This window comes from Magnolia sinica, chromosome 2 (genome assembly GCF_029962835.1).
Source record: "Magnolia sinica isolate HGM2019 chromosome 2, MsV1, whole genome shotgun sequence".
In the NCBI taxonomy this organism is placed as follows: domain Eukaryota; kingdom Viridiplantae; phylum Streptophyta; class Magnoliopsida; order Magnoliales; family Magnoliaceae; genus Magnolia; species Magnolia sinica.
Genome location: NC_080574.1, coordinates 14,947,659 through 14,968,757, shown reverse-complemented (window position 1 = coordinate 14,968,757; position 21,099 = coordinate 14,947,659). Strand labels below are relative to the sequence as shown.

General features: G+C 42.0%; 1 non-coding gene across 1 annotated transcript; it reads left to right on the top strand.

The window, feature by feature from the left end:
- The first annotated feature begins 7,540 nt into the window (after positions 1–7,540).
- Positions 7,541–7,647, top strand: LOC131238168 (small nucleolar RNA R71). Its single transcript, XR_009167578.1, has one exon. It is a non-coding gene; the product is annotated as a small nucleolar RNA R71 (small nucleolar RNA).
- The last annotated feature ends 13,452 nt before the right edge of the window (positions 7,648–21,099 follow it).

The window sequence follows — 21,099 nt, the reverse complement described above, 5'->3', positions numbered from 1 at the left end:
AGCAGCAGCAGCCGTAGCTCCCCAAAACGAGCGCTGATTCTCCTCTCCTTTCTTCCGTTCCGTAGCTCTCCAAGAATCCCAGCAGCCCTCTCTCCAAAACCTCTTCAGCAGCCGAAAACAACTCCACGTTCAGCCGCCAATCGTCCAACCGAGCACTGTCTTCAGTCACGTCTCCCTGCCCAACTAAAAACCAGCCCTTTGCCTCTTTTTCTTCTCTCCTCTTATAGAGCTGTCGTCCAAGAAGGACTTCCGCACTTCCTGCGGAAGTTTCACGAGCCGGAAGCAGTCAAGAACATCCCGCTGTTGCTCTGATCTTACGCAAGGAGTGCTTGTGTTCGACCCGCGTTTGGTGCGGTTTGGCCAACCATTTTGACGATCTGACTTCTTGGGCGTGGTTATATCAGACCTTGCACAGGATTGGACGGTCTGGATCATGCATCCGACCATCATCATGGATGCATAACGGCCCGAAAAAGTCGGGCGGCTTCTGGTTTTCACGGATATACGCAAGCAGAGCATGCGCTGACACGTGGTGGGGCCCACTTTACTGGTGTTTTTGGAAATCCATGCCGTCCATTGAGCTTGCAGTCAAATTTCGATGCATAGGGAGATGATTTTTTCTTCCGATACTGCAGCCCATTGATGCTGTTCTTCAGCCGTCCGACCGGCGTTTGGACTCCCTGCATATGCATTAATTTCGTGAAAATCGGACCGTAGATCAGTGTGCGGTCGGTTTGACCCCCTGATCACATTGAACGGTGCGGATCATGAAAATGCACGCTGATATTGGTCCACCTGCTTCCGCAATCCAACCGTCTGCGTAACAGAGGGACGGCTTGTGAAGGAATTCGAGTCCAGGACGGTTTGACCGTCCTGGAGTTGCCGTGCACGGCTGGTGCACCCACGCTGTACATGTGCGATGCACATGTGGGTCCCATGCTGATGTATATGAGAGATCAGCTCCGTCCAACCTGGTTGCCATATGATTTAAATGGTTGACACCAAAATTGAAGTATTTCAAGATATCAAGCGGGCCCCAGATTGATAATTTGTGGGCTGATCTGTCTGTTGGGCCACTTTCACAGCGATCCAATGGATGAAATTTTACGTGTACGGTTCATTTATGGTCCTCAGGCCACGTATGGAGTTTCGAACTGAACGGATGGTGGGAACCCTGTGATCTTGCATTCTGGATGTCTCTTGGACCACTTGAGCTTTAGTTTCTCGATTTTCTTGAATCCCTGGCATGCACATCCATCGATCTTGGTCCCTTGGAGTCCGTCCCTTGCCTTGGTGCATTCTGAATGTTAATTCCATACTTTTAGCAACCCGATCCAGTCCCAGCTCGCAATTCCACCTTGCAACAGAAACATGATTAAAATGAGCTATTAAACGGTACCATGTTCATAAATCCAGGCAACAACTGGGTCTGATATGCAATATTCGACCCTCAACACAACCCCCAACCAGCATCTTGCTAGTCCCGAGCAAGGTATGCGAAAATAAATTGAGAATTACAGGACAATTTCTACAAACTCAAGAGATTTACGAAGAACAATTCAGATACTCGAATTCTAAGATTCATGAATGTTGGCATTACTTTCTCTCCTAGACTTAATCACACGGTAACTTCGTAATTAAATTCAAAATATTAGTCCATCAATTAGAACAATTCTAAACATTAAATTCCATGGATGCATAGTCTAATCTCGAAACATTTAAATTCACTTCTCTATTTAAGGATATCATTGGTAACCAATAAGAGAATTCACGATAACCAGAACTTGCCTCACACATTATCTTTCCATTCCTTAAGCTTTTGATTTTTTCATTAAAAGTAACGCCAGGGAGGGGAATCAAATCCTCACCTACAGGGAGCAAACCTATGATGAAGACTGTACATCCAAAATTTTTTTATTTTATTATTTTTTTTTCACATATCATTCATAGGGAATTAAATCCACACCTATAGGGAGCAAACCTATGGTGTCGACCATTCGCCCAATCCTTTCAATTTCTCAAGTTGGTTCCTTTCAGTCTTAGTGAGTACCAAATAAATCCTTCAATATCAAACTGTAACCTTAATGTGAAAGCGAGATGTGACATGTGAGATCATAACTCAATCAATGTTTACAACTTCTAATTTTGGATTAACAATTCAAACTTAACTTTGAAATCCAACAGATACTGAATCCAAGCGTCTTAAATTACCAACATCACGTATCTTGAAATTCCAAGTGCCCTAGATGGCCGTCAAAATCCCTTCGAATTCACAAGAAAGTCTAAAAAAATTAAAAAAATTTCACAATTTTTGCTCAAGACCAAGAAAATGCTGATTAGGAAACCTAATCTCCCACCCCCAACCAAAAATCTACATTGTCCTCAATGTAAAAGAAATAGGCATGCAATGCACATGGGACAAAAATAAGTAAATGAGAAGTGATGGGAAGATAATACCTGAAAGAATCAAGAGGCTTTCCATAGCTATGTACGTAAAAAGGGGGTCAGTACAAGAGAGAAACCAACAAAAGTAAAGACAAAATCCTACCTATACCACTTTCGCAGGTGCTCTCGATTGCATTTAGCATATGCAACAAGCCTTTAAACCCCTAGGTTTCCCCTAGTGGACGAGTTGTAGTCTCGTGAGGGTTTGCAGTAATGTTACCCACAAACATTGAACTAACTAATGATAAAAATGAAATGAAATGAAGAGCTGGGTTGCCTCCCAGGAGCGCTAAGTTTACTGTCTTCAGCCAGACAAATAAAGCAACTACCTTAGTCCTAAGAAAACAGGAAACTTACCTATACCTCCATCAGACTAGGAGATTAATCCTGGTAAACAGGATCAGTCAGAGGCATGGACATGTCCTCTGAATCAAATCTCTCGACAAATGGTTTCAATCGATGTCCATTGACTTTAAACTCCTTGCCATTGTCGGGATCTCTTATCTCAACGGCCCCATGAGGAAAAACAGTAACAACAATGTAAGGGCCGGTCCAACGAGATCGAAGCTTACCCGGGAAGAGATGTAATCGAGAATTGTACAAAAGGACCTTCTGACCAGGCGTGAATGATTTTCGCAAAATGTGTTGGTCATGAAATGCTTTCATCTTGTCCTTGTAAATTCTCGAATTATCGTACGCATCATTCCGGATTTCTTCAAGTTCATTCAATTGAAGTTTGCGTAGCGAGCCAGCGTTGTCCAGATTGAAATTAAGATTTTTGATCGCCTAGTACGCTTTATGTTCCAGCTCCACAGGAAAGTGACAAGCCTTCCCATAGACAAGTCTAAAGGGAGACATTCTAATAGGAGTTTTAAATGCAGTACGGTATGCCCATAAGGCATCGGTCAATCGAATTGACCAATCCTTACGATCTGGGTTAACCGTCTTCTCCAAGATGTGTTTAATTTCCCTATTAGAAATCTCGGCTTACCCACTTGTCTGTGGATGGTATGGGGTGCTCACCTTATGAGATATACCGTATTTCTTCATTAAGCTTTCAAATGGTTTGTTACAAAAGTATGAGCCCCCATCACTAATGATGGCTCGAGGCGTTCCGAATCGAGAAAGAATGTTTTTTTTTAGGAATTTAATGACCGTGCGATGGTCATTCTTTCGACACGGAATCGCTTCGACCCATTTAGTGACATAATCCACGGCGAGCAAAATATACAGATTCCCAAACGATTGGGGGAATGGTCCCATGAAATCGATGCCCCAGCAATCAAATGCTTCAATGATAAGGATGAGATTCAAAGGCATCATATTTCGACGGGACAATACTCCCAATTTCTGACAACGCTCACAAGCTTTTCAAAACTCATGAGTGTCCCTAAACATAGTGGGCCAGTAAAAGCCACACTGCAGGATCTTGGCCGTGGTCTTTTTAGCAGAAAAGTGACCACCACAGGCCTCTGAGTGACAGAAGGAGATGACGCTCTGATGCTCATTGTCTGGTACACATTTCCTTAGAATTTGGTCTGGGCAATATTTAAATAAATAAGGATCATCCCAGAAAAAGTTGCGCACCTCGGTGAAAAATTTCTTCTTATCTTGCGCAGTCCACTGTGTCGGTATGGCACCTGTAGCAAGATAATTAGCAATATCAGCGAACCAAGGTGAATGGGAGACTCTGAACAGCTGTTCATCAGGGAACATGTCATTGATATGGGTCGCCTCAAGGGACTCAGAGGTATTAAGGCGAGAAAGGTGATCGGCCACTACGTTCTTTACTCCCTTTTTATCTTTAATTTCCAAATCGAATTCTTGGAGTATGAGGATCCATCGTATCAGGCGGGGCTTAGAATCATTCTTAGAAAGAAGATACTTAAGTGCCACATGATCTGTGTAGATCATGATCTTGGATCCGATCAAGTAGGACCTAAATTTGTCCAAGGCGAACACTACAGCTAAGAGTTCTTTTTCCGTAGTCCAGTAGTTCACCTGGGCAGAATTTAAAGTTCTACTTGCGTAATGAATGACGTAGGGCCGCTTATCTTTTCTCTGGCCTACGACTGCTCCAAGAGCATAATCAGAAGCGTCGCACATAAGCTCAAAAGGTAGGCTCCAGTCGGGTGGCTGCATGATAGGTGCAGTGGTTAACGTGCCCTTAAGCTTGGTGAAAGCTTCCTGGCATTGCTCAGTCCACTCGTACGGAGCATCCTTTTGAAGAAGATTACATAAAGGACGAGAGAGGAGACTAAAGTCCTTTATGAATCGCCTGTAAAATCCTGCGTGTCCTAAGAAGGATCGCACGTCTCTGATGTTCTTGGGTGGAGGTAGGTTAGAGATAAGATCGATTTTTGCCTTATCTACCTCGATTCCTTTGGACGAGATGATATGCCCAAGGACAATTCCCTTCTGAACCATGAAATGACACTTCTCCCAATTAAGTACCAAGTTCTTTTCTTCACATCTTTTCAGCACACATTTCAGACTTTCCAAGCACTTGCTGAAAGATGGATCGTAAACAGAGAAATCGTCCATGAAGACCTCTAGATATTGCCCCACCATATCAGAAAAGATACTAAGCATACATCGCTGAAAGGTGGCAGGGGCATTATATAGTCCGAATGGCATCCTTCGGTAAGCAAAGGTGCCGTAGGGACATGTAAATGTGGTCTTTTCCTAATCTTCAGGGGCTATCTCTATCTGGTTGTAGCCCGAATACCCGTCAAGAAAACTGTAATAGGAATGACCAGCTAACCTTTCCAGGATCTGATCAATGAATGGTAAAGGAAAGTGGTCTTTCCTCGTGACGGTATTCAACTTCCTGTAGTCAATGCACATTCTCCAACCAGTAGTGACTCTAGTTGGCACGAGTTCATTATTAGCATTGGCTACGATGGTGATTCCAGACTTCTTAGGGACCACTTGAGTTGGACTCACCCATTGACTATCAGATATAGGGTATATAATACCCACATCCAATAGTTTAAGAACCTCGGCCTTAACCACTTCCTTCATATTTGGATTTAGTCTACGTTGTGGTTGCCGAGCGGTTTTTGCATTATCCTTAAGATATATGCGGTGAGTACAAATCAAGGGATCGATTCCCTTGAGGTCCGCTATCGTCCATCCCAGGGCTCCTTTATGCTCAATGAGAGTAGATATAAGCATATTCTCCTGTTCTTTCTCCAGGTGGGCAGAGATCACCACCGGGTATGTCTCATCTTGACCTAAATAGGCATATTTCAAATCAGAGGGCAAAGGTTTTAGGTCAAGCTTCGGCGGCTTGAGGTTAGACGGTAGAGGCACTACATCGGTTTGTGGCAATTCTTCAAATTGTGGCCTCCACCGGTTAACTTCAAGTACCGGTGCAGTATCAAGCAAGGCACACATCTCCCTAATCATGTCATCATCAAAATCATAGGAGTGGGCCAGGCACGTCTCCAGATGGTCGGAGGATAAGGTCAGCGGTGTCGTATCTTCCACGAAAGAGTCAATCATGTTAATGTCGTGGAAATCGTCATCATCCTCTGAGTTGTTGCCGTTATTGAAAAAAATGTTTGACTCTAATGTCAAATTTTCAAAAGACATAGTCATGATACCATTCCTGCAATTGATAATTGCATTTGACGTGGTAAGGAATGGGCGACCAAGAATGACGGGAATCTGAGTGCTCATGTTATTGATGGGTTCGGTGTCCAGGATGATAAAATCTACAGGGTAGTAAAATCTATTGACCTGGACTAACACATCTTCAATTATCCCTCTTGGTACACGAACAGAGCGATCAACAAGTTGTAGTGTGGTTAGGGTGGGTTTTAATTCACTCAAACCTAACTGTTTGTATACCGAGTAGGGGATCAGATTGACGCTCGCTCCTAAGTCAAGAAGTGCGTGATCAATTCGATGGTTCCCGATTACACATGATATGGTTGGGCTACCGGGATCCTTGAATTTTTGCGGCACGTCTTGCTTCAGGATGACACTCACTTTCTCAGTCAAGAAGATTTTCTTTTGAATAATTTTCCGTCGTTTGGTCATGCATAAGTCTTTCAGGAATTTGGCATATGAAGGTATCTGTTTAACGACATTAAGTAGAGGAATGTTGACTTTCACCTGTTTCAACACCTCTAGGATATCCTGAGAGTTAGAGAGAGGTTTTGGTGAAACCAACCGTTGGGGGAATGGAGCAATTGACTTCTCTAAAAGTTCTGGTTCTACTTTTTGTGGGGCATCACTGGATCCATCATTGTTGTCCTCTTCTGGTTCTTGAGGCTTTTCGGGCCTAACCGGAAGAGTTTTATCAATGATCTTCCCACTCCTAAGAGTGGTGATGGATTTAGCATGCCCCATCTGATTTGAAGAGCTGGGATCGTTATTCTCGTACTGCGGTTTAGGATTGGGGAGAGGTTGTGCAAGAAGCATCCCTTTTTCTATAACCGTCATACGAGAATCTATCTTTTGCATAAAATCTGTAATTCCCCGCATTGCCTGAGCCAGCTCTTGTATGGGATTTTGAACCGGTTCCTCTTGAGGTTTCACTTGATTTGGATTTTGATTGAAGAAACCTGGAGGAGTAGCCGTCTGTCCATTCCTCCAACTAAAGTTTGGATGATTTTTCCAGCCAGGGTTGTATGTATTGGAGTTAGGTCCAGTAAAAGGTCTTTGATAATTATTTACGGCATTGGCTTGTTCATTCAACACTCCTCGAAAGGCAGGTATTGTGGGACAGTTTTCAGTTGTGTGAATGTTGCAATCACAGATGCCGCAAACAATTTCATTGACCTTATCCTTCTTTCCTTTCATGGCCTCAACTTTCCTTATGAGCGTAGTCACTTTACACTTGAGATCATCCTCTTCTTTCAAGAGATATAATTCACCTTTCTCCTTTAATTGAGTCGGCCTAGACGTGGTGTTCGCCATTAGGTAATAGTCCCATGATTGCGTTTTTTCAGCCAGACTGTCGAGGTAGTCCCATACCTCGTCGACATCTTTATTAATGAACTCTCCATTACACATTGTCTCGACCATTTGGCGCATGGAAGATGTCAGTCCATCATAGAAAAAATTTGTAATGCGCCACGTTTCAAATCCGTGTTGTGGGCATGAACTGACCAAATCTTTGAACCTTTCCCAACATTGGAAGAATGTTTTATCTTCCTTTTGGGCAAAGTTCATGATCGCTTTTCTGAGGGTAATCGTTTTATGATGTGGGAAGAATTTTTTTATGAATTCCCTCTGCATGTCGTTCCATGTGCCAATAGATCTAGGACGCAGTGAATGTAACCACGTCTTAGCTTTCTCTTTTAAGGAAAAGGGAAAGAGTTTCAGCCTAATTGTATCCTCAGATACATTAGGAAAACATAATGTAGCTATAATCTCATCGAACTCTTTCAAATGTAAATATGGACTCTCTGATTCAAGTCCATGGAATTTGGGAAGGAGTTGGATAACTCCCGGCTTGATGTCCATTTGTCCTGTGTTTTCAGGAAAAATCATGCATGAGGGCGTACTCACTCCCGCCGGTTGTAGATAATCTCGTAGAGTACGAGGCGGGGGTGCCTGTTGCACCTCATTCTCATCTTGGGTATCCTCTACCCTGGGTGGAAGTAGAGGAGGTTGGTCTTCAGCCATAACTTCAGTTAACTCAGGGGATTTCGAGCGGTGTCTAGTCCTGCGATGGATAGTCAACCCCTCAACCAATCCTCCTTCAGTCAAGAGACGTCGAGTGTTGTCACGGGCCCACTTGGGCATGAAAACACTCGCAGCCCCCAATTAAAAACCTAATCCTAAGAAAGGAAAAGAAAATCTAGAAAGAAAGAGAGGGAGAGTTGGAAAGGAATTACCAAATTGAAGCTCCTAAGTTAAGGATCTGCAAAATAAAACAACATAAGTTAGATTCTAAAAAGGAGAAGAGCAATTCTTTAAAAGAAAGGTAGCAGTGAATTAATTTCTAAAAGTAGGAATTCTTAAAAGAAAGTGGAAATTTTGTAAAATAAATTAGGAAAGATCTAAACTAGAAAGTAAATTATTAAAAGAGAACTGAAAAATAGAAAGTGGAGAAGGAGTGTACCGAATTAGAGATTTATATCTTAAAGAACTACAAAATAGGAAGGTTAGTTTCTAAACAAAAATTCTAAAAATAAATTAGGAAACAAATTAGATTCTAAGAGAGTTAGAATTAGAAAGTTACTAAAATAAAAATAGCAAGTTAATTTCTAAAATTTAAACCCTAATTCTAAAAACAGAAAAAGTAGAGAATTTAGGAAAGGATTACCAATTTATAAGTTTATGTCAGGATCCTACAAAACAGGAAACAAGTTAGTTCTAAAAATCAAATAGAAATAAAAATCTAAAACTAAAGTTAGTAAAATCCTAATCTCAAACTAATTCTAAAACTAATTAATTTCAAAGAACGTAACCGTCAATCCTCGGCAACGGCACCAAAAACTTGTTCACTCCCCAAGTATAGGGTTGTGATGTAGTAATAAACTCGGTAAGACCGAGGTCGAATCCACAGTGACTGAAACTTGTACGTTTCCTGAAACTAGGTAGAAATAGAACTAGATTAAGATGTGATCTAAACCAAATAGAATTGAGGAAATAATTGTGGAATAATTATCTAAAACTTTAAGGAATTCAGAGGAAAGAAACTAGGGATTCAGAGGATCCACTTGTAGGGATCAGGGAGATCTTATGCCTGCATCAAGGATTATGAAATTCAAACTGAACTTACTTGATCTGATTTTCAAGAGATGAAAGGTATATGAATTAGAATGGATTCCATCATCAAACCATGCCCAGGAGACAAAGTAAACAACATAATTAAACTAATTACCAACCAACCAACAACGTATGAAGATCAGGAAGGGTACTGTCATCCTACCATGCCCATGGAACAATGATGAACAACAGGGCTTCCTGACTTCATAAACATAAAAAAGGAAAAGAAATATTCAAAGCCATTGCAAATCCATTGTAATTTTAGTCACAACAGACCATTAAAGACTAAGAAAAATATTCCTTGAATAGTCAACTATATCAAATTCAGTTTATGAATTAAAGACATACAATAAAATCTCCCATCTCGCTACAGGCTTCACCTCTTAGCCTTAGCTAAGAGGTTTAGCCAACCATGATTAGGCTAAGGACCTTAAGATTCATAAAAGGAAGAAACAAAGAAAATAGCATAGAAGGTCCAGAAACAAACCCAGCTCTCATTGTCTTCTCTGTTTCTCTTCCTTGTCTTGCTTGTTCCAGCACCAAAGCCTTACACTTGTGCAGCCGTCCAATCCCAACTCCCACGTTTGCTCCAACAGCTCTCTCTCCAAAACCTCTCCAGCAGCAGACCTCCCTTTTTCTCTCCCAGCCGTACACAGCAGCAGCAGCCGTAGCTCCCTAAAACGAGCGCTGATTCTCCTCTCCTTTCTTCCGTTCCGTGGCTCTCCAAGAATCCCAGCAGCCCTCTCTCCAAAACCTCTTCAGCAGCCGAAAACAACTCCACGTTCAGCCGCCAATCGTCCAACCGAGCACTGTCTTCAGTCACGTCTCCCTGCCCAACTAAAAACCAGCCCTTTGCCTCTTTTTCTTCTCTCCTCTTATAGAGCTGTCGTCCAAGAAGGACTTCCGCACTTCCTGCGGAAGTTTCACGAGCCGGAAGCAGTCAAGAACATCCCGCTGTTGCTCTGATCTTACGCAAGGAGTGCTTGTGTTCGACCCGCGTTTGGTGCGGTTTGGCCAACCATTTTGACGATCTGACTTCTTGGGCGTGGTTATATCAGACCTTGCACAGGATTGGACGGTCTGGATCATGCATCCGACCATCATCATGGATGCATAACGGCCCGAAAAAGCCGGGCGGCTTCCGGTTTTCACGGATATACGCAAGCAGAGCATGCGCTGATGCGTGGTGGGGCCCACTTTACTGGTGTTTTTGGAAATCCATGCCGTCCATTGAGCTTGCAGTCAAATTTCGGTGCAGAGGGAGATGATTTTTTCTTCCGATACTGCGGCCCATTGACGCTGTTCTTCAGCCGTCCGACCGGCATTTGGACTCCCTGCATATGCATTAATTTCGTGAAAATCGGACCGTAGATCAGTGTGCGGTCGGTTTGACCCCCTGATCACATTGAACGGTGCGGATCATGAAAATGCACGCTGATATTGGTCCACCTGCTTCCGCAATCCAACCGTCTGCGTAACAGAGGGACGGCTTGTGAAGGAATTCGAGTCCAGGACGGTTTGACCGTCCTGGAGTTGCCGTGCACGGCTGGTGCACCCACGCTGTACATGTGCGATGCACATGTGGGTCCCATGCTGATGTATATGAGAGATCAGCTCCGTCCAACCTGGTTGCCATATGATTTAAATGGTTGACACCAAAATTGAAGTATTTCAAGATATCAAGCGGGCCCCAGATTGATAATTTGTGGGCTGATCTGTCTGTTGGGCCACTTTCACAGCGATCCAATGGATGAAATTTTACGTGTACGGTTCATTTATGGTCCTCAGGCCACGTATGGAGTTTCGAACTGAACGGATGGTGGGAACCCTATGATCTTGCATTCTGGATGTCTCTTGGACCACTTGAGCTTTAGTTTCTCGATTTTCTTGAATCCCTGGCGTGCACATCCATCGATCTTGGTCCCTTGGAGTCCGTCCCTTGCCTTGGTGCATTCTGAATGTTAATTCCATACTTTTAGCAACCCGATCCAGTCCCAGCTCGCAATTCCACCTTGCAACAGAAACATGATTAAAATGAGCTATTAAACGGTACCATGTTCATAAATCTAGGCAACAACTGGGTCTGATATGTAATATTCGACCCTCAACACTTTCTTTGGCCGAATCTTCCTGGTTCCACTTCCAGGATTTTTCCTCGCAAAACACTATATCTCTATTTACCACTACCTTATTAGTTAGTGGGTTATAGAGCTTGTACACTTTTGATTCTTCACTGTAGCCGATGAAGATACACTTCTCGCCACGATCATTAAGCTTTTTCTTCTCGCTTACGGAACTTGAGCGTAAGCGATACACCCAAAGATCTTAAGCTGCGCCACGTTTGGCTTGTATCCACTCCATGCTTCCTGCGGTGTCTGGAATCTGACACTCTTGGACGGACACTTATTGAGTAGATAGGCAGTACATGCAACTGCCTTTGCCCAGAAATTCTTTGGTAGATTTTTCTCCTTCAGTAAAAAAAGAAAAGTTCCTTATTTGTAGGAAACACAAAACTCAACTTTTAAGTTCTAGCAAAGACTTATTATTATTGTTATTTTTGTGAAGAATGGCTTCTTATGATATCAATAGAGGATTATTTAAGTATCCTTAAAAGTATAGTCATTGAACATATTTTTACTTTCTAATATAAATTTGTGAAGGTATAAGTAAGAATCTGATTTGTCCATTGGTGGGTCTTTCTATGGACGGTCCACGCCTCTGAAACCACATCAATTGTGGGATCAAGGCCATTCTATCATAGGCCTAAAATCCAACTAGGAAATAAAATATGGCTATCGGGCAATACTTAACAGGAAAAAGGAAGAAAAGTCAGAGAAAGGAACATAGAATCTATCCAAGGTGGGGTCCATAATCAGGACGGTCCCGATAATTATATTTCCTGCCACTTGCATGGTGAACAGCGTCTCTGACATACTCATCTATACTGGCTCTTCAAAGATTCGTTTCTTGGCAGGTGTAACAGAATATTTTGGGTAAGGCAGTTAGGTGGGTCTTTAATTCCAAGTCCCACGGGCCGTCCCAGACTCAAAATTGAGAGGGACCCCTCAGTACCGAGGTCTTGTTATTGGTCGGTGCTGTGGGCCTCACCATGATGTATGTTTTTTGTCCATGCTGTCCACCCATTTTTCCAGCTCATTTTACGGCGAGAACCCAAAAATGAGGCAGATCCAAATCTAAGGTGGACCACACCACAGGAAGCAGTGGTGATTGAACTCCCACCAATAAAAACTTCCTCGGGCCCACTTAATATATGTTTATTTGCCATCCAACATGTTGAATAGGTCACACAGACCTAGATGATAGGAAACAACAAATATCGGCTTGATCCAAAACTCGTGTGCCCCAAGTAGTATTTAATGGTGGGCGTTCAAACACCACTCTCTCCTATGGTATGGTCCACCTGAAATTTGAATCTGCCTCATCTTTTGCTAATTCCCTAAAATGAGCTGTGGACTGCATGAATAAAACACATATATCATTGTGGGGCCGCAACACCGACCATGCCGACCTCGGTATTGGAGGGGTCACTGCCGAATCCGAGTCCGGCCATCCCACGATAAGTAGGAATAAAGCAAGGATAAGGAGTCTTTTTGGTTGGGACAGGTCCAAGCTTTGAGGCCCATTGGATCTGTATCAAAGTGATGGGCCCAGTTATTAATCATGTCCACTTGAGTTCCATCAAATTAATTAAAGGTCCAACTACTTTTTCATCATTTGTAATCTGAGTATTTGGGTTGAGATTTTCGGCTTGGATTGGTCCAGACAACTGTGGTTAGCTCATAGACTAGATTGGGACATCCACAAACCTGGCCTAATCCAGCCCATTTGGTAAGCATGGGTCCCACTTAAATCACCTTTTCAAAGTTCCCAAACAGTGATGATTCTCAAACATGTGGTGGATAAGATGGAATCAATTGATATTTTACATCTTCCATAACCTTAATACCCTTCAACTGGTAATACTCGGAGAAAAATATATAGCCATCCACCACCACCAGAGCAAGGTGTGGAGACTTTGGCTCGACTGACTCGGTCCACCTACACACTTTGACTCGAGCGGGTTAAGATGGTGACTAGGACGGGTTCTGTTCTGTAGAATTGGGGTCCATTTTCACTGTCAAATGATGCATATCTAGTTATTAGAATTAGTTCACTTTCATCTACACCGTTAATATTCCCAGGACCAAAAACTCGGCATGTAAGGTTCAATTGGTGGGCTGCACAGCTACTATTGACATGGACGGTTGAAAATAATTTGCAGCATATCACCTGTAATTTTACTGACATAGACCAAAATTGCAGCAAACAAGGGAAAGACAAGGACCAAACCCGCTACAAGAGACCTATACGTCATAAGCAATTACCTTTATGGAACCAGACCAGTTGTGAGATCCTTGCCATCCTATCAGAGGCCTGAAATCCAAGTAGAAAATAAACTGGTTAACAGACAACACTCAACAGGTATAAAGTTAGAAAAATAATAATCAAATCCAATCTCATTTTTGAACCGTGGGCCATCCAAGGCAGGGTCAACAATCAGAACGGTCCAGATTGGAATGTGATGAACACATGGTGGTTCCAATGGCTCAGATGCTCCACTTGAGCATTGGAGCCCTTTACTCCCTTTTTGTGAGGGTTCCAACTTCCAATACTGTTGATTCTCAATCATGTGGTGGATAAAAATGGAATCATGTGACATGTTTCCGTTTTCGGATCCTAACTGCTACCGTTTTAAGACTCGGGCAAGTCTAGTGTGACACGTCTGAGTCGACTCAGACTCGGTCATCAGATCTGATTCAACACCACGGGTCACTCCCACACAAGCAAGTAGGGGCTGAATGCCTATTCATCCATGCTGTGGCCCAGTTGTGACTCGAGTCAGGGTCAAGTGAGTCTGGTAGAGTCGCCGAGTCCTTTTAACCTTGTCGTCCACTTGACAAGGGATGGTACTTAGTTGTGATCCTGGATCCAGTCATGTGTCCGTCTATCTATTTTACCAGCTCATTTTAGGGCATGGGTTCAAAAAATGAAGTAGATCCAACTATCAAGTGGACCACACCACAAAAAACAGTGGTTTTTCACCATTAAAAACTTTTTTTGGATTAGAAAAGTTCTAATCAAGTTGATATTTGTGTTTTCCATTTATCCAAATCGTGTGACTTTATCAACAAGTAGGATGGCAAACAATGTTATGACAATGTTATAGTAGATGCTAGGAAGGTTTTAACGGTGGGCGTTTAATGACTACTATTTTTTATGATACGGTCCACCTAGGATTTAGATCTAATTCATGTTTGGGCATGTGCTCTAAAATGAACTGGCAAAATGAATGGACGACATATATAGGTATAAACCGCATACCTCCAGGTGGTTCCACTAATCTAGGTCCCCCCACATTGCTGGATCCGGGTGGCAGCTAAGTCTCAAGGCTGTTATCGTTTTGACAAATAAAACAGAGATTTTGAAAATCCTGGGATATTACGTAATTTTGACGCAATGAGAGATATTCAAAATTTGGATAGATTTTATCTGTTCACAATTTCATTTCCAATTATTATTTTAAAGTCAAATCTAAGAATCTCCGGGCAGCGGGGGCGTGGGGCAGGAAACTGCCACGCGGGACCCGGGCTGGCTCACAGGATGCGCGGGCGCGGACACGAGTACGGGCACGCGGTTGTGCGGGTTTAGCTGTTGCGCGCCGGGCAGCTGGGCTTGCTGGCCACCGTGCTGGCTGGCTAGACAGTCGTACTAGGGGACTTGAGTCCCATTTTCTTTCTATTCTCCTTGTTACTTTCTTTGACGAAGCTGATGTTGATGGGCACGGGGCCTCGTCGAAGCGGTTTTGTTGTGTCGGAGGTATTCCTCACCTGCCGGTAGCTGGAATAATGAGGAATTCTGATGATGACAATGAGGATTCTGGTGATCGAAACTCGTATTCTGGTGTCGGGCTTGGGATTCTGGTAACGGGACTGGGATTCTGGTGACAGAAATAAGGATTTTGGCACGGATTTGAAATAGGCCTGACCTGAATTAGATCCGAGTTCAGGTCAGGCCTATTTCAAAATTGGATTGAGTCGAGTCAGCCCTAGCTCGTTCCGACTCGACTCGATGCCCAACTCTAAATAGGCCCATTTATCATTCAAGAGGCATCCTTAGGAAAGATCGTGGAAGGTGCTCCACCTGATGTGTATATATACGTTGACGTGGCCAATGTGACATCAGTACCCAAATGGAACATGATTAGACCTGTGCATCGAACCGAGTCAGATCGGATTGGGTCCAACTCGACTCGGTCCAAAATCTACATGGCCTGACCCGAACTTGATCCGATCCGGGACTGAGTCCGGGTTATCTGACTCGAGCCGATCCGAACCACCACTGGCCTAATCCGATCCGAGTTTGACTCGTCACGAAAACCGAGTTAGATTGAATTCGGCAAGGTTCGGATTCATTTTCGGTGAAAATCATTATCCTCGTTGCTATTTTCGGTGTGGTCCATTTGAGCTTTAGATATGAATTTTTTTTTCAAATGCTCTAAAATGATCACAAAAAATGGATAGACGGTATAGATATAATAAATACATCATTGTGGGGCCCATGTAATCTTGATCTCATTTAAGCTGTTCATACAACTCGGAGCTCGAGGCGCGTCTCCGATCGTCTTTACATGACACGTTACTGTCTTGACGTGTTGTGCATGAAACTACATTGCGCGTGGGTGTGGATTAGATACTGACGAGGTCAGTACCAAATTGCTAACGTCACCAAGCTCTGTGGACCCCACCATGATGCATGTGTTGTATCCATACCGTCCAACCATTTGTAGAGATGGTTTTATGGCATGAGAAAAAAAAAAGAGATAGATCTAAAGTTCAAGTGGACCCACCACAGAAAACTGTGGGATCAGTCACACCCACCGTTGAAACATTTATAGGGCCCACCATGATGTATTTTTTAGATCCTACTATTCATAAGTTAACATAGAGATAGATGAAGTGAAAACAAAAATATAAGCTTGATCAGAAACTTCTGCACCTAAGAAGTTTTGAACGGTGGATGTCACTATCCCCATTGTTTTGTATGGTGGGGTCCACTTGAACTTTAGATCTATCTCATTATTTTTCTCATGCCATAAAACGATCTCTCCAAATAGATGGATGGTATGGATACAACACATGCATCATGGTGGGGTCCACAAAACTTGATGATGTCACTATTGACTTTGTCCGTATAATCCACATGACACGTACCTACAAGCTAAGGCTATAGGCTAAAACGTCAGTGGCGGTGAGGGAAACCATAGAAAGTAGAAAATAAACTAATGCGATGCCTGCTATTTATAGCTCAGATTAGACCCATGTTAGTTTTACACCATTAAGAAAATGGTGGTGATTATCTAGAGCTTAGCCAGTGAACATGCTTGTGCAACAAAGCTCACCCTATATGTGCTAGCATGGCGTGATAACTCCAAGATCCAGTCCATTCATCAGAAAGATACTGCTATATTGATGCCTTGGCCTAAGAATCAGCTTGATCCAATCATCAGGTAGGCCATGGATTACAAAACAAAGATTTGGCTATGAAAATTAACCCATTGGCTTGTTTCCAATATTGGACCCTCAAGTTGAGTGAAAACATGTACAAGGTTGGACCAACCTGATGTACGGATTGGATCTTGGTGCCATGCTGGCACACGTGTGTCATCTAGCACATGCCTATACACCTAGCAAAACTAGACTATCCAATTGTACACGTGGCACCGTTGTGAGGTAATCCAGACCATCCAAATGAAACTGCTATGGATGGAGCATAATTGAATATTTGAGACGAAGGTAATGTTAACTATCAATTTGATAGATGTTAATTGGATGGTTAGGATAGCTTGATCGATGTGACTTCATAGATATGATGAGACCCACAATTTGGACAGTGGGGATAGCTATGCATCAGTGCCACATGATATGAGATGAGTCACCAACACTTTTTAAATAGTGTAAAACTAGTATCGGAGTATTTCAAAACTAGTAGAAGCATGCGAATTGTCTTTCACTGGTGTCCTGAAGTTAATGGAATGGGATGGGACTGGGAGGTCTCAGTGCTCGTCTTCGCACATCACGTGCCTACAGGCTACAACAGCTATATAGCTGGTGTGTGGTACACCAGCCAATTCATATGAGTAAACTCTGTTGGGGCCCACTATGAATGCATGTGGTTTATCCACGTCGTCCATTCGTTTTTACAGATCATTTTAGTGGTTGAACCCAAAATTGATGCATATCCAAAGCTCAAGTGGACCATACCACAGGAAAAGTAGAAGTACTGATAAGAAGCACTCCGGATCGGGTCGAATCGGATCGGTCCGGATCCATTCGGATCGGGTTTTCGGATCGGATCTGTCCGGATTGACCACGACCCAATCTCGATCAAAAAAACTGCTGGATTTGAATGACCCTACTCGATCCGCACCGATCTAGGCCGTCAGTTCGGTTCGGAACGGAACGGATCGGTTCTGATCGGGTCGGATCCACCCGATTGAGTCAGACATGCCCATCTCTAAACATGATGATGAGCACAACGTAGATCTAATGGCTCAACTCGCTTTTGCAAAGGTTACTGAATAGGGATGATTCTCAGAAGTGTGGTGAAGAAGATAGAATCAGTTCATATTTCCTCTTTCCTGGACCTCAATAAATTTTTATATGCAGCTTTCAATAGTTAAAAATTCAATCAAAGAAACAAAATGTCGATATTTTGAAAAATGAAAATTTCTGATTTAATTAAAATAATTAGAAATTAGGTATGAATATAGGTAATCAAATGATGTTCTTTGCTTCCCTCAAATCTTTTCTGTTCTGTAATCCCCTGCATGAATGGGATATCTCTCTATTGAAAATTTTCATGACCTCATACTTGATTCTATCAATGGGTGGCCACTAATTTCTATATATTTTGGGCAAAAGCTCGACTCAAAACCTGGTTGAGCTGAGTTGACTCAAAAACTCAGACAAGTTTCTCAAAAAATTGTATGAATTTTCTGGGCTTTTTTAGTACCACTAAATATTAGTAAGTATAAATAATTTATAAATAATGTCATATTATGACAAGTAGAGTTGAGTTTTGTTGTTTTCTTTGTTCAAGTTACAGTGTTTTCCAATTTATTTTTTATTTTTTATTTTCAAAGTCTAGTCTGGTTCTTTCAAATTTAAATTTATTTATTTTTGGCCTTGGTGATATTTGGCTAAGATTTGTTGGGCCATTTATCAAAGGTTAAGATTTGTTGGGTCAGTGGGATGTTTGCAAAGTAGCCCATAAAATGCATGTTGGACATGAATAGTCTAGATCAATGAATTTAACTAAGTGTCCCAGTCCAACTAAGAACACTATAACTCAAGATGTTCTCTCCTTGTATAAAATTGGAACTGCCTGTGATAAACTCCTTTTTCAACCCTACAACGATATGCAAATTCCTGTACTAGGATTTCGAAAAAAAAAAAGGACTAATCTCCCACTCGTAAAATTTTGTAGCCGATACGTGGAAGGAGCACACTTTTCATGTGTTCATTCAAGATCCATCCTGACCGTAGGATAAAAATAACATCTAGACTGTCCCTCTAGTGGGCCTCATTATAGATGGTCCACCTTAAAATAACACTTATCTGAGGCTTTACTTTTCATCCCTTTCTGGCAATTAATGTTGACCACAAGCCATTGAAGGCCACTTTCCAGATGGCTAAGATCATCCAATGTATGTGTCTCTTAAACAACTTTCCATCTATACAAGGGCCCACTAAATGGACAGTCCCGATTGAGACATCACTCTGCCACTTGTATGTAGTTAGAAAGTTAGAAACCTACTCCATGATTTGGAATATGATGCGGACAACAATCTTTTTGGCAAAGTTAAAAATGATACGGAGCTTATGAATCAAAAGTTAAACTTATTTAATTGTCTCATATCAGATTGGTGGACATTTACTAGGTGGTTCAAAATGAAAAACATCCAACAGTCTTATTCTCACTAACAAGTGTCCACGAATCATAGGCTTCAATTGTTCAACCAATCTGATGTTGGGATTGTGACTAGGTAATGGTGTGTTGCACTGTCTAGTTGGCTTTACTCGGAGTAAATATATGCTGTAACGTAAAACATAGCATAGAAACATTCCTAGCATGGTTGGACCAAAAGAAAGTGGACTGTAAATTGATTATAACTTTTGATCTGGGTATCGTTATGGGGCGCATAACCTATCAATCTGTAATGGGCCATCCGAAGTGAACCGACTCACAAAGTGGGTTGCGTCTGATCATTTCGTCAGAAAATACACACTTGCAGGTCAAAAATGGAAGAAAATTTACTATTTTTACTAATTCTAATTTTTTAAAATATTTTCTTACTTTAAGAGTTTTGGATTTTCTTCTTTTGTAGAAACAACTTGTAATCATGATAGGACTCTTCTAGCAAAAGTTTATTAGAAATTTTTATTTTTAGAAATTAAGTTTTAGAAGATTTTTATTAGAGTTAAAATTTTGCTATTTTTGATTATTACATATTTCAAATTTTTTCTATATTAATTATATATAAAAGACATATATATTAGACATCTATCAACCAATTTAAGAATTTTAAATAATTTATTTATATTTTTTCTCACCTTTTCTTGTGGATTTGAGAAGTTTTTGTGAAGAGTCTAGAGAAGCTTAGTGGACTCGGAATAGTTGTCCTTGAGGAAGATGGTGATCGACCTCATCACGTTCATCCCTGCGTCATGTCGCATGTACAATATTTTAGTGCTTGTGTATAAACCTCATACACAGCCAGAGGATCAAATAACTCCTTTCCAAAGCGATCAAACACTTGCTCATGTGTGCCACAGCACTACTACTAAGTGTCATTTGGATGCCTAAAAGTTCTATTATTAGTGGCCAAGGGTTCATATGTAACTCAATTATATAGGTGGCATTTGGGTAAAAAATTTCACTTAGTGAATTACTAGCCATTAGTCACTTACAACTTATCAGTTCATTTGATTATTATTATTATTATTATTGTTGTTGATGTAAAAATCTAGTTCACCCTCTTTAGACCTTCGAGTACCTGCATAGGAAGAAGACAAAAGAGACCCTGGCTAGAGCAGGGGACCCTCCGATGCCAATGTCAGGCTAGGAATCTAGGTCTTATAGTATTGAGGGGGTTTGGGAGAGCGTTTTTGCGTACCTTTCACCCTTGGAATCTCTCCTGTTTATAGGAAAGGGAGGATCCCACCGTACGGGGATTCTTTCTTGATATTTTAGAGATTTGTTGCGATCCTAAATCTTCCCGATATTATAGGATCTTGTGATTATCGAGATCTAACGCTATCTTCTAGATATATTGAGTAAAATCTTTGATTTTTAGGAAGATCCTTCGGATCCGTAGCTCGGTTCTAGGTCGGGTCGACCTCTGGCCGACCCATGGCTGACCTTTGGCCGACCTATGGGTTAGGTTGATATTTGGCCGACCTCCGTCTGATCTCTGGCCGACTTACAGGTTAGGTTGATCTGGCCAACCTCTGTCTGACCTCTAGCCGACCCATGACCTACCTATGGCTCGTAGTCTCATTATTTGAGTGTCCTTTCATTTGCATCACCCTTCTTGAAGATTAGCTTGCTTTTGGACGTAGAAGCCTTATCTGGCTCGGGTTTCATTGGGCCCGCACTGGTTTAGTAGAGTTGGTCCATTCCATAAGCCGACTTATCCACTTGTCTATTTTTTCCCCCAACAGTTAGCCCCCCTTACTTCTCGGGCTGACTTGTGGAGGTCCGAGAAGTAAGTTGGTCGGATTATGCATGGTTGACTTATGCCTGCTCAGCTTATGCCTAGTTGGCTTATGCCTGGTTGGCTAATGCTTGTTAGGCTGATATCGA